The sequence below is a fragment of the Malus domestica genome, chromosome 01 (genome assembly GCF_042453785.1).
Source record: "Malus domestica chromosome 01, GDT2T_hap1".
Lineage (NCBI taxonomy): Eukaryota > Viridiplantae > Streptophyta > Magnoliopsida > Rosales > Rosaceae > Malus > Malus domestica.
In genome coordinates, this window is record NC_091661.1 from 12695101 (window position 1) to 12709623 (window position 14523).

Below are 14523 nucleotides of genomic sequence, written 5' to 3' on the forward strand. Positions count from 1 at the left end.
TCAACAAGATCAAAGGGCCGAAGAGGCCAACAATCTTCATAAACGTTAAGCTTTGCTTTTTTGCATTTGGTTTGTAACTTAATTATTTTGAAACTTTGGCTCGTAACTAATTTTTTTGCTTTTGAGTTTGTTACTTTATTTATTTTAAAACCTTTGCTTGTAATTAATTTTTTTTTTTGCTTTTGGATTTGTTACTTAATTTATTTTTATTGCATGCATGTGTAGTAGAAATTGAATAGGCAAATCACATATGCTATTGGTAGAAATTAAATAGGCAGATCAGATCACATAGCTACTAACTATTGTGCACAGATTCAGATTTCAGATTGCATAGCTATTGACTATTGTGCACAGATTTGTGCACAGATTCAGATTTCAAATTGCACAGATTGCACATATTGCAGATTTTAGTCTAACAACAGATTGGGCCGCATATTGGCATTCTGCCCAAAAGCCCAAATTTTCAATATAAAATGTTGAATTTTAGCCCAAAAGCATAATATGTCAAATTTAGTCCAAAAGCCCAAAACCATTTTGGGATTCCCGATTGTCCCGAAATCTCGAAACTATTTCGGGATTCCCGAAAATTTTGTTTGGGAATCAGGATTAGGGTTTCGGTATGGGATCCCATACTAAACCACCCCTACCTTCTACCTTGGCTACCACCATGTGTGGTGGTACCGTCCATGAGTGTTGTCTAAGTACCAAATACCTTCTAGTGACCCTATGAACCTATGTCTAGCTCGGTTTCCTGAAACTCAATTGTTTGGTGTGGTGATCAAATTGGACCACCACTTGTTTGTGTGATTGACGACAATCCGATCGTTGGATCGTCGTACAATTTTATGAGCACCCTAGTTATCAGTTGTTGGACCTTTGAGAACTTACGGATCAGAAATCTGATATGTGGATCTTCCGGATTGAATAACCTTAGATTGTTGACCTTAATGGACCTACCTTATCGACGGTTGACGTTCTAGTCAAGGTGCTCTACTCTAGAGTGTCGTTTATGTCTAGTTTGTTGTTGAGGCTTGATGGAGCTTAGTTGGCTCATCACAATGACGTGTTGTTTCCAGTTGACGTGTGTCTCGATATATGTATTAGTTGCACCATCTTGAGTTATACTTGTTTATTGAATGTGCTTTCTATTAAATTGTTATTTTTATTTTTAGCATCGATCTATGTTTATTAATTGTGATTCGACTGTAGCTTGGAAACGTTTATGAAATGTGGTTAGATATGTATGATTAGTATGATGTGTATGATTGTTTTTATGACGATGTGAACCCAGAATCTTATGAGAAGTATTATGTAGAACTTTTATGCTTGTATGATAAGATAGTTAGTGGTCATAAGAAGTTGATAGTGCAAGTGATTACGATGTAAATCATAGCGGATGAGATAAGGGTAAGTGGTTTGTATGTTGATCTAATTGCACCATGTAGCAGTGGTACATGGATGGTCCTGCTTGGTTAATCCGCGTTGGGGGACCATACTATTTATGGATCGTGCTTGGTTAATCCGCGTTGGGCGATCTTTATGGCCATTTATATTTAGGGGTGATCATGCTTGGTTAATCCACGTTGGGTGATCACTGATTAATAGTTCTGTAGGTGTGACTCTGCTTGGTTAATCCTCGTTAGGGGGTCACTACCTACTTGGTTATCTTAACCCTTCTTGGTTAATCCACGTTGGGGGGTCAATAGTGATCATGCTTCATTAATCTGCGTTAGGTGATCACTTCCTAATAGCTGTAGGAGTGACTTTGATTGGTTAATCCGCGTTGGGGGGTCACTGCCTACTTGGTTACTTTCTTAAGGGTGGCTCAGCTTGGTTAATCTGCTTTGAAGGGCCATTTCTTGCTTGGTTACTTATGTAGGCTTTGGTGGAACTGCATCCCTCTAGCCTTAGTTTTTTTATGTACATATGAATGATGATTTTGAGAATCTTGAGGTTTGAATTAGAAAAGCCGTTGGATGTCTGGGTGACTCCTTCGGAGTTTGCAGTGACTTGATTATGATTTGATAAAGCATGATTCTATGCTCGATGTTTATAGATTGTGATCGATGGTCTGTTTTTACTAAATATCACATACTTGTATTATTGTCACTCACCCGAACCTCGCAATTTATCTAAGTGTCTGATTAGCCTAATGTACCATTTCCATGATGTAGGCATTGATTTTACATGTGACGGATCTGGGTAGATTACGTGAAACCGCTTGATATTTTAGATTCCATTGAGTGGTCCAGAATCCTTGCTCTTGCTCATTTTCCATAAGGTTAGTCTAGAACCCTAGATTCGAGTGAACGGGAATTACCCGCACTAGACCTTGTGATTATAAATTAGATTTACCATGTTTATTACTTATAATCCAATTAGGGAATTATATAGAGTTCTTTAATTAGATTCATAAAATGATATGTTATCACATTGTTTGATTAACGTAGTTAAATGCTAAGATCATGCATCTTTAATTCATGAATTGTTTAATTGACGGGATTGTGGAATGACGTTGAATATGATTGTTATTATTATAATTATTTTAGTTGATCAAGGTAGCTTGAGAATAATATGTGCCTCGTTGGTTATTTGATATGTTATATGTTGTGGATGGAAGTATCGTGTTGAAAACATGGAATTTATATGATGGATGGAATGAGAATCTTGAACGGCATGTTGGTTTGTTTTGTAGCCTGAACTTGGTAATGTCATGCATTTCAAGTTCTAATAATTGATTACAAAATGCTATGTATTCCTGTTAGAACGCACTAGAATAAATGTCTAAATTAGTGAACGATGAACTACAAATGGCTTAATCCCTAATAAGGGTACATAGGCAGTCTAACGAGGAGGTTAGATGCAGCCATAAAGTATATGAAAAATTACTATGCAATTCGATTCTCGAGTTGTGATTTGCCACATCCCGGAGGCGGGGTATGTTGAGATACAAGTATTTGGTGACGTCACGTGTCGATTCTGGACGTATGTCGGGATCAGGGCATGACAACTGTTGGATTGCACTTTTTTTTTTTGACGAAATTAAAAAAAAATTAAAAAATCTATTTTTTTTTTTCGTGTAGATACCTAAGTGTTGTAGGCCTAATTGATTGAACTATATTTAGGACTAGAGAGGGGAGAGGGCCGGCAGTAAAAAAGAGAAGAGATGTGTAATTCTGAGGTGTATGTTGTATCACCCTATTAAGCCTTTATTTATAGTAGTAGCATAGATTAAATCCTTACTCTAATAGGATTACAACTCTAATATGATATTAACTACTAAAAGGAATATTCCAAGATATCCATAGATACACTAGGATTTACACAATCACATTCCTAATCTAATAGGACTGCAACACTCCCACTTGAGTGTGTAAATACTCAAACAAAACTTCACATTAGGTCTTCAACAGTTGAGGTAGAACAGTTGATGAAGTCGTCAGCACAACGGGTGAATGTGAGTCTCAAATTTAAAGTAAGTATGCATTGGTAGTAAAACTCAGAAAACCTTGCTATGGTAAAACCTAAGGTAGGTGAAAACCCATAAACTAAGGAGAAAATTAAGAAGTATGCATAATGTCTAAAAAAAACGTCAAACAGAACGAAAGTAGTGAACTCAACGGAGTATGATCATCCTAGAATGGGTGCCTCATCAAAACCTCGTTAGGTAGCAAAAACTCAGTGGGAAAAATGCTCCTAATCATAGGAAAAAGAGTACATAAAGATCAAGTGAGTATGCTTCAGGATGCTCCCCCTGAGTTAGACATAACTTCCAATTAAGAGAACTACAAACAATTCAACTTAGATAATTTACGCATACTAATTCCTTGGACGAGCTTCTGAAAAGTAGACTTGGGCAATGACTTGGTGAAAAGATTGGCCAAGTTTTCTTAGGAACGAATTTGCTTGACTTTAATGTTCTGATGTTATTGTTGCTGGTGAGTTTAAAAGAAATTCGGCACTATGTGTTTGGTGTTGTCTCCCTTGATGTATCCCTTCTTTAACTGCTCGATACATGCTGCATTGTCTTCAAAGATCATCGTAGGAAGGTCAACGATGGTAGTATGACCACTAGTGCTTCATGCAAGGCAAGAATCTCAACATGGTTTGAAGAAGTTGCAACTAACGTTTGCTTGGTAGACCTCCAAGATATAGCGGTGTCTCCAATGGTAAAGACATAGCCCATTTGAGAACGTGCCTTATGTGGGTCAGACAGATAACCAGCATCTGCGTAACCAACGAGGCGAGAATCAACCCGATGACCGAGGGGGCGGCGGCTCCTCTCGAGGATTCATGGGTGTAGAACAAGCCCAAATCCGTTATACCCTTGAGGTAGCAAAAAATGTCTTTAACACCATTCCAGTGTTTGCATGTAGGCGCATTGTTGTATCTAGCCAAAAGATTAACAACGAAGGAGATATCGGGTCTAGTGCATTGAGCCAAGTACAATGAAGCACCAATTACACTTAGGTATAGAACTTTAGGCTCCAAAATCTCTTCCTCATCCTCCTTAAGATGGAATGGATCTCGTTTAGCATCTAGAGTCCGAACAACCATAAGAGTACTTGAAGGCTTCACTTTATCCTCATTAAAATGTCACAACAAGAATAATACTTGGCAATAGCCTCAGGGGTAGCTTGGCATACACGTGACCAATGATCATTTGATCCACAATGGTAGCACATGTCCATTTCAGTGGAAGCTGATTGAACGATAGTTTTTCCCTTGTTCTTGAAGTTTAGGGCCTTAAGGACAAGGGGTTGGCGCTTCTGGGTCAAATTTCCTTCCTTAGATGGGCCTCTACTTTGTTGACCTTGGGCCCGTGGTGGGGTTTACTGCCAATTTCCACTGCCACGATGGGGTTTCTGTCGGTTGTGGCTGCTAGAACTGGTCGCATGTGCTTCAGGCAAAGCGTTTGAGCCAGTAGGTCAAGCCTGATGATTCTTTATCAAAAGCTGATTTTACTTTTCAGTGAGAAGTAAAATAGCGATCAAATATGAAAATTTGATGAACTTATGTGCCATATATTGTTGTTGCATGACAATATTGGTGGTATTGAAGGTCGAATATGTATTATCTAGGAAATCCTCTTCGATTAAGTCCTCTTCACAGAACTTAAGTAGTGATCGGATTCTACAAACTTCAAAGTTGTATTCATTCACAGACTTAAAGTCTTGGAAGCGTAAATGCTTCATATAGGGGTACCTGCAAGAACACATAATATAATATACAACTAAGTGTAGTGAATTTGTGGATTGCTTTAGGAACTCAAGTGTGAGTGCATCGGGACTACGAAAGATAGTTAATGGTTCAAGGAAAAGAAATAATTTATTGAATTGTCAATTGCCAAAAAGTGAACTTCAAGTCAATAATTTTGAATTAATTGTCAAATTAATGGACTGTTGGTCACTTTAATTAATTCAATAGATCGTAACCATTCAGGTTTGATTGTAAAAGCAAAATAATAACATTCGAGTTAATATTAGCGGGAATGCCAAGAAAAAATAGCATTGGATTTGAAAAATCAAAGCCCAATATCAGTAGGCTGGTTGCCGTGTATGGGGAAATGCCTTAAAGGGGTTTAATGGGCCACGGGTTGGATGCAGGCCATGGGTCGTGCGTCTGGGACAGGCCTAGCAGCAAAGCTGCTGATTTGTGGGCCACAAAAGGCAGGGGTGCACATGCCTAGTATAGAGCTGGCCTGGGGTGGGTGTGCACGAAGCCCAGCAAGAGCAAATATGCTTTTACTCATGAACAAATATGCAATATATATATATACACACACACACATAATTGAAAGGAAAATATAAATATAGGGGATTCATGCATCATAGGGAATGTGTTGTAGGCCTAATTGACTGAACTGTATTTAGGACTAGAGAGGGGAGAGGGTCGACAACAAGAGAGAGAGGAGCGAGATGTAATTTTGAGGTGTATGTTGTATCCCCCCATTGTGCCCTTATTTATAGTAGTATGATAGGTTAAATGACACACCCCGACCGGAGTCGAGACGTGCTGGCCGTCACCCGAAGGTAACGTAACCAAAAGTGTGAGTGATGTAAAAATGTGGATAAATTAAAACCGAACTAGAAGTTAATTACGCTAGCAAAGTGAGTGCGCAGTAGTAGGTACAACCCATGGACTACAAATCTTCAGAGCATAGATATCAACAGTAGTGCAGTTGAAACTAAATAAGTGTTTAGTACACAACCATAAACAGTTCCTACTTTTAATTGGAGTATGTCATAATCACTAGCTATTCCTCGTACGCCACCAAGAAATTCAGCTATCTAGGACCTGGAGTGGCGAAAAATAGAAGGGTGAGTGGGCACAAAAATAAAGGTTTATAAAATCCATTTGTTTTCTGAACATACTGATCCCACGTTGTAAAACAAGTATAGTTTCTTGAAAATCATACTAGATATAAGTATGAAATCAAATGCATGCCAACAATAAATCTAGAAAATATGCCACAGTAGAATATCTCAACGGCAATAAGAATATAATCATGTGCTAAATAATCTATACTAGCACGCAAGTCGAAGTCACTTAATGTGACCTGTACAACTGCACATATGGCTTATCAATTTATGCTAACACACAAGTTGGAGTCACCTAATGTGACTTGTACGACAGGCTAGGTGTAATAATATATGCTCTAGTGCTACGATCACGTGAAGGCTAGCGTTATGCGCTGGTCACCTACGAGTGGGAGTCGCCTAATGCGACCTGTACGATAGGGTAGCACCTAACTTGGATCCAAGGCGAGTGTGCAGTGCGGGAGGTGAACAATCACGTGAAGGCTGGCCTTGGCTCAGGGTGGGAGCACTAACACCGGTGTGCAGCAATGATGAGCTAACTATATGAATATAAGCATGCCATACAATTTAATTGTTCATAACAACACAACAAACTCACCTAAACTTACCTGCGCGTCCCGTAGAATTACTATAGCATTTCACAACAGTCTAATATTTATGAGCAGGTAAAATGCATATGAAATGCCATGACAATATAAAACTCAACCACAAACAGTATTTTTTAAATTAAGTAAATCGTGGCATATATATATATAAAGTGGTTTATGCATATTATGCCATTTCATATGCATGTTTATGGTTGAGTTTTATTCTGTCATGGCATTTCATATGCATGTAGCCCCCTAGCCTTGCTTGTCCACGTACGTCCTTAGGGTAAGTCTCTACTATATGAAAAACAACTAATACTAATTAGTTAATAAGGACATACACCAAAACTAGGAATAACTCCCCATAGTTTGCTCAAACGGAAGGTTTGAATATGCGAAAATGTTCTACTTGAAGTCACGAACCCACGCGTATCAACCACTTGCCAGCCGGAGGCCGAACGCGCCCTCACGCCCTCTCCAACCCACGGCCACACGTGCGGCCACGCGCAAGCACGTGCACAACAGAAGTTGATGAAACCCTAACGGACGTTAGGAATATTCCGTCAGAACTGACGGAATATTCGGTTAAATAGTAACGGCGTTACCTGACGCCACAGTTAAATAGTAACGGCTTCAACTTTCACACAATATTCTTCATCTTCTCTTGTGAGCTTCGCCATCCGCCACCACCGTTTGGTTCGTCGAAAACTGGGGAATTTTCGCCATTTTCTTTTGGAAGTCCAAAAATGGACGAAAAATGGCCTGAAAAAACCTCGCAAGTCTCGACCTAAAACTTACCATCTTGAACTTGCTTGTTTCGACGTCAACAATTCTCCAAACCTAGTCTAATGACTACGGGGAGTTGAGTGGAAGTTTGCCCACGTCCTAAAACCTTGTAACTCGACTGGGATCATGACGATGCCAACTCGACTGAGTTTGAGCTTCCGAGTTGCTCTGCGTTGACCACTTAAAACTCAACCAACGCGTGATCGAATGGTACGGCTGTGTTCGTGAGGACGAAGGGATCACAATGGTGGTGTTTTTGGACTCGATCTATGAGTGTTTGTGAAGGTCCTTGTAGTTGCAGAGAGAGATAGCTCGGTGAGGGAGAGAGAAAGAGATGAGAGAGAGAGTGACAGCTTTTCTGATTGGTGGAAAAGTGACGGAAGTTGTCTAGTTGGGTGAGAGAATTGAGGAGAGTGTTTGATTGGTTGTGAGGGGTTTGAGGGCACGGGTCCAATTTAAAAAGAACAAGGGATAAGATTTTCATATTTGCACAGTAGAAAGGTAATCAGAAATTTATCCAAAACATTGTTTCTAGCACTGATAAAATTAACGTACCCTCGTAACAATGAGTACAAATTAATTACAAAAGCGAGAAAAATAATTTAATGTTGCACAGTCACGTCCACATCACTTGCCAACAGGGGCATAAATGTAAATTCACATGCTCGGGGAGAAAATACATAGAGAATTAGGGACGGGTCGTCACATTAAATCCTAACCCTAATAGGATTACAACTCTAATAGGATATTAACTACTAAAGAGAATATTCCAATATATCCCTTAATACACTAGGATTTACACAATCACATTCATAATCTAATAAGACTGCACTAAGTCATTTCTACCCCATTTCTCACATCCTTTTCACCATTTCATATTATATTACCTCATTTTATTTCAATTCTTCACCAATTTTTCACATCCTTTTCATTATATAAAGATAAAAAATTTGGAGGCTTATTAATTTAGCAACAAGTGGCACTCAAAATGTGTCCGAAAATTTTATTTTAATATGGTAGTTTAATTCAATTAAAATAATAAATTATTGAGGGGGCTAAAAAATAGCCCCCTTCGGTTAGAGATGGGTTTTTTGTCAAACGATCTATGTTTTGGTCTATGACCCTTTGGTCCTCTCGGTTGGAGATGGTAAAAAATATGACCTAGCACTGTTCGTTAAAAAACAATTTCTTGCAAGGCTATAGGGCTAAACATGGCCCTTTGGCCCCCTTTTCGGTTAGAGATGGCCTAAGAAGCCCAAGGTACAAGGGGCTTAAGAGAAAACAATCTTGTGCACGATAACTGACCGTTTATAGGAAGTGAAATACTGACCGCTATAGACATGTGGGCAAACTGACAACTTTATAGCACAAACCTCCAGAAACCAGTCTGTCCACTAACCATGCTTTGATACCAAACTAACACACCCCAATAACAAACTAGCCATGGCAAAAATGTCTTGGCCGTCACTAAATTTGCAATGTAACCATCCTAGAGATGATGAAAAACCATCAACACAAAAGCCATAGTAAGAAAATTAAGATATGAATAAATTTGAACCAAAAGGCTCGTTTATTAATTATTTAAAAACTTTTGCAAGTTCCTACACAACCTCCCCACTTGGGGACATATTTGGGTTCAACCCATTATTATCACATCATTCAGAGCATAAAAGTAGTGCAAGCAATAGTAGAACACAACACAAGAGTATGTGTTCAACCATGCATAATCAAAAAGTACGATCATGCATATTATTACAACTCGAAAATGATAAAGCATAAGTAAAACTACCATACTCCATAGGAAGTCTACACTACTGCCAAGCCCACTCGTCCTCCTCAACAATCGCTCTCGCTAGGTCCTGAGGGGGATCAAAACAAAATGTGAGTGGATCATAATCATTTATATAGTTAAAACATTTTGAATATACTAATCCTTGTTTTGAAAAACATATATAATTTAAAATTACATACCAGTATTGACTACCATATATGGTAAATGGAAATCTCAACAAGTTCATCAATCGAAATCATACTCATTCAGTGGTTCAGAAATCACTAGAAATTATGCCCGCGCGTTGCTGTAGAATTAGAAATTGTATAAATATATATGTCTATAAAGATTACAATGCATTCAATCACTCTCACAACCACAATGCATTAATTAAAGATGAATTCAAAACACCAAACACAATATACAAACACAGCTATTCAATTTAGCTTGATTTACATCATAAAAAGTTCATTCAAACAACTAAAAGGGCACAAGTAAAAAAAAATGAAAAACCAACGATTTTCAAACACAACTGGTTCACACTTACAACGTCCGATTTGTTTAATAGGAACCAAATTAATCTGAAATTAAAGCAAACCTCATTAACTAAATCAACCCAGAATAAAACATATCCACACTCACACATGTATAATGTAATACAGACATGTACAATATATACTTCAATAACATACTTTGATGCCTTGTGGATCTGATCGTGCTTTGAAAAGAACAGCACAAAAAACAATTTTAATGATGAGAAAATGTCAAGATCCGAATGAGAGTTGAAATTAGAAAAACTAAGTTTCAATTTATGTACAAATCTCAAATCACAAAAGCCACAAATTTGACGAAAACAAAACCACCCAAATAAACAACGCAAAAAACTAATCAGAAAAGCTCAACTTTTCTGTGTAAGAAACACCCAGATGTACAACCCAAAATTCTAACTAGAAAACCCTAACTTTTTTGTGTACAAAATTCCTTTAAATCAAACCAAAAAAATATTGAACATGATTATCTGAATTAAAAAAAAAACTTAAAACACAATCAATTTACTCTTATCCAAATAGACTTTATATTCACCTATTACAGTAATGCCCAAAATAAGATGCAATATTTACATCAATGAAATTCCATAAAAAATTTCAACACCTAGGGCCAAAAGAAAAAACAATGTGACTTGTGAATACTATGCATCCAAGAAAAAGGATAATAGGAGTGAAAAGTGGGTGCAAAGCTGTGCGAATGTGGGCATGCATGAGGTAGGTTTATGGTAATTTACCACTACTGTTGAAGACATAGAAAGGAACACACCAACAAATATCCCCCGAAAACTTTACCACCATAAAACTACAAACAGCACCTAATCAGAACTGCAACATTGAGAATGAGAAACATCTATAACACAATCTACATAAACAGAACATTTAGCTTAAAACACTGATGTCAAGAAAATTTATCGGAAGTGAAAATACCAAATATAGTAAACTAATTACAAATTACTTATAAGATTCAACATAGAAAGAATGAGAGTGTCAAGATGCAGGAGGATAAAAAAAGCTTATTCTACTCCAACTTCATGTGGTATACATAAACTTATGACAATTCTATGTTCTAGTTCTAAATGGATTTCAATAGCTAGACATTCTGGAGAAAATTAGTAGACATACTGAGACGGTAATGCCACACAGACACATAAATAGGAAGATTTGTAGCAGTCGTCCTGGAACAACTGCTCAAACAACTCGAAGCTACAATAATGAAGGGGTGAATTTGACTAATTTTACTCAGTTATAAGCATATCAAAACTGCATATCAAAACTGCACAGGGAGGGAGGGAGGGAGTACCTTTGTTGTGTAGAACTCCAAACCCAGAGCAAAAAGAAGAAAGATTACCCCAAAATAGAGCCATAATTTCAACCTGCACCAGTAAACCAATGCGAAAACGGATAAGAGACGTAATACTATGTTTCCATACACATGTTGAAGAAATCAGGAAAAATAAAACAAAAATCAAAGCATTTTCACTTTATTCTTTTCTATCCAAAGCAAAACGGAGAATTATCACTTAGCAACTGCTTCCTAATTCTTAGAACAAAATGTTATCACCTTTTGAACCACACAACTTTCATACAATCATAAATCATCAAATCTTTTTCATACCATCAAGTTTGTACAAAAATATAAATATTAGAAACCAGAACCTGAACTTAAAAGCCAAAATTAAAATTAGTAAATAAATTGGGAATGTTTTGACGATGGATGATTACATTATTAAGAGCATCGTAATTAGATGAAATATGTGTGGTCTACTCTGATTGACTAAAAAGGAGAATACCATGGGGGATGGAGGAAAGGGCACACTGATTGGACCCAATACAATTGCAACAATGTATTCACAATTCGCAAAAGAAAGAACTCACCTGCTTAACAGGCTCAAGTACACAAAATTTGCCTGCAACTATTTTGCCTGCAAAATTAAGAACTCAAATCATGAGTACAGGATTGAGTAACTCCAAGAAAACATAACGCTGGAAGACATAAAAACATGGGTAATTTCAAGGATAAACTATCTCTGAAAAATTAATACCTCAAGTTTGTTTTCCCAATTTACACCATAAATATTACTTAAAATTGAACCAGCCTTGACAACAAACAGAGCAAACTCCTTGAAAAAAATCTACGATGCTGCAAAACACCCCAACAAACAGAGCATGGACGGTGTCGGTTCTCCGAGCACTGTAATCCCTGAAGATCTCTTCCGCTGTCCGCAGACTCAAGCCCATCTCCCTGCTCCTCCCTCTCCTTCATCTCACCGAAACGATCGAGTTATATAAATGGAGGGCAGGTTTGTGTGGTTTTGGTTTTGGGAAGCACGAGTCGATGCTATTGCAGAGATGGCTCGGTTTTGGGATTCTGAAGGATCGGCTACAGTTGGTGTTGTGGCTGCTAGGGTTTAAGAAGGGTAATTGAAGTACAAATGGGTTTGTTTTTGTCTTTCTCCCATCCCTCTCAATCTCTCAATCACCATCACCAACCCTTGATTTGAGGAGAAAAATTCAACATAACCCCTCTTTTTGGCAGCCTCACTCATCCTTCTCCGTTCCCCTCCTTGGCATCCCACGCCTTTCACCCTGAAATCCCTCCACAAATCCTCTCATATATCTCTCTCAAGCACAATCTGTGAGTTTTTGGCTGAAGCACAGCCACAGACATAATGGCAAAAATGTAAATAATGCAAAATCGAGGGCCCACTTTAGAATAGACTGGCAAAATCGTAAATATTTCGAAATCTGGTCAGAGACAAAATTACCCTCCTAACTTTTGAAAATTACCCTCCTAATCCAGCCCTATTTTGCTGACATTGTTGTAAATAGCGTGAAATCGAGTGGCAAAGGTTTGACTGTAGCTTAGCTACAGTCAAATCATTTCTCAATTTTAGAATAGATAATATCTGAAATCAATATATCATACTAGCATCTACTAATATAAGTATAGCACGCAAGTGTACATGGGCGTCGACTTGTGCGTTGCTAGCGTCTACTAGCTAACTCAACTAGTAGCACCTACTAGTATATCTAGCATCTACTAGAAATATAACAACAGCTGCAAATATCCTACGACCGAAGACAACTATACAAGATATATGAAAGATCATATGGTGAAAATAAATCACCAATGTGGATAATTCAATTATATGGTCCTCTAACCAATTCTATAGAAGTCTTGTGTAAGACTAGCTTCAAAACAGTTTAATTCATCAAGAAATAATTTATTCGAAAACTTGAGTTTTGAAGGGATCCACTCACAAGTTTCCCAAGCGTGATTCTTTAATAGGCCTCTTACCTTTGCCCAATTTAGTTGAACTTGTACTCGTGAATGTATTATTTAGATAATGAATATACACAAATGGATTGCACCCCGTGATTCAGGACTTTGAATAACCTAAGATTAGGTCTCGGATGCTCCACGTGCCGTCGTACAGACAGTCACTCGCCACCACTCGTCGTTGTAGTCGTCGAGGCCGTGCGCCAAGTTTTGGATTTCAGTTGGAAAGTTAATGGAATATACCTTTGCTGTTAGAGATTTAGTCAACTCTAACGGAATCTGTCGCCGTTAGACCGCCTTTGACCATCGTGCTCCGCCACCGGAGACTCGCCAGAGGCTGTAGATTCTTCAAAATATTAATACTTAGCTTATTCAAGCTCTAATTCAACAAAATTTCATCCAAAATCATCTAGATAGGTCTAGGAACTTACCTAAACACAATTTAGAACATTTTAAGACATATTCAACCTTGAATTCGTTGATATTACACCGGTGGCGACTTGCCACACTCCAAAGCTGGACAACGACTGTGATGACAAAGACGAATGCGACGATGGCAATGGTTTCTAGATAATGGTTTGGGCACCGTATCTTCACAGAACGTGATGATAGTCATGGGATTTGTAGAAACCACCCTCGTTTCAGTTGTTGAGCTTCGTTACTCCAATCGACAAACTATCTTCTTTCAGCTGTGGAGCTTCATAACCCCCAGAAACTGACTTTCAAAACTCGAATCAAGATTGAGAGGCTGTCTGTAAAGAGGAACCACCCTAGTGAACTCCAATCGAAACTGAGCTTCATTAAAATCGAGAAGCTATCTTCTTCTAGTTGTGGACCTTCGTAACTCAACTTTGGAGCTTCAATCGAAATGGAAAGGTGTTTCAGCTATGGTATTTTGTAAAAGGGCATCTTAAGAGGGGTCACATCATTGTCAATTTTACGGGTGGTTTTATCTGCAATCACTTGCCTGCCTAAACGGTCCGCATAACAAACACGCTCATTAGGACTATGGATGGAATTTTTTCCCGAAAATCCTGAACCGTCCCGAAATTTGACCGAAAAATGTCCGAACCGAATTTCCCAAAAAATTCGGTACCCGAAACCGAATTGATCCCGAAAGTTTTGATTTGAGATTCGGCCACATCTTTGAAAGTGTTCGGTAATCCCGAACTGAACTAAATATTGTGTGTGTGTGTATATATATATATTTTTTAATTTATAATTAGAAATT

General features: G+C 38.0%; 1 long non-coding RNA gene across 1 annotated transcript; it reads right to left on the minus strand.

The window, feature by feature from the left end:
• Positions 1–9236: 9236 nt before the first annotated feature.
• On the minus strand, positions 9237–14216 carry LOC103450039 (uncharacterized). The gene is made up of 6 exons (XR_531484.4): positions 13724–14216; positions 12055–13629; positions 11888–11934; positions 11313–11385; positions 9665–9771; positions 9237–9552 (listed from the first exon to the last, which is right to left on the minus strand). It is a non-coding gene; the product is annotated as an uncharacterized lncRNA (long non-coding RNA).
• Positions 14217–14523: the final 307 nt, after the last annotated feature.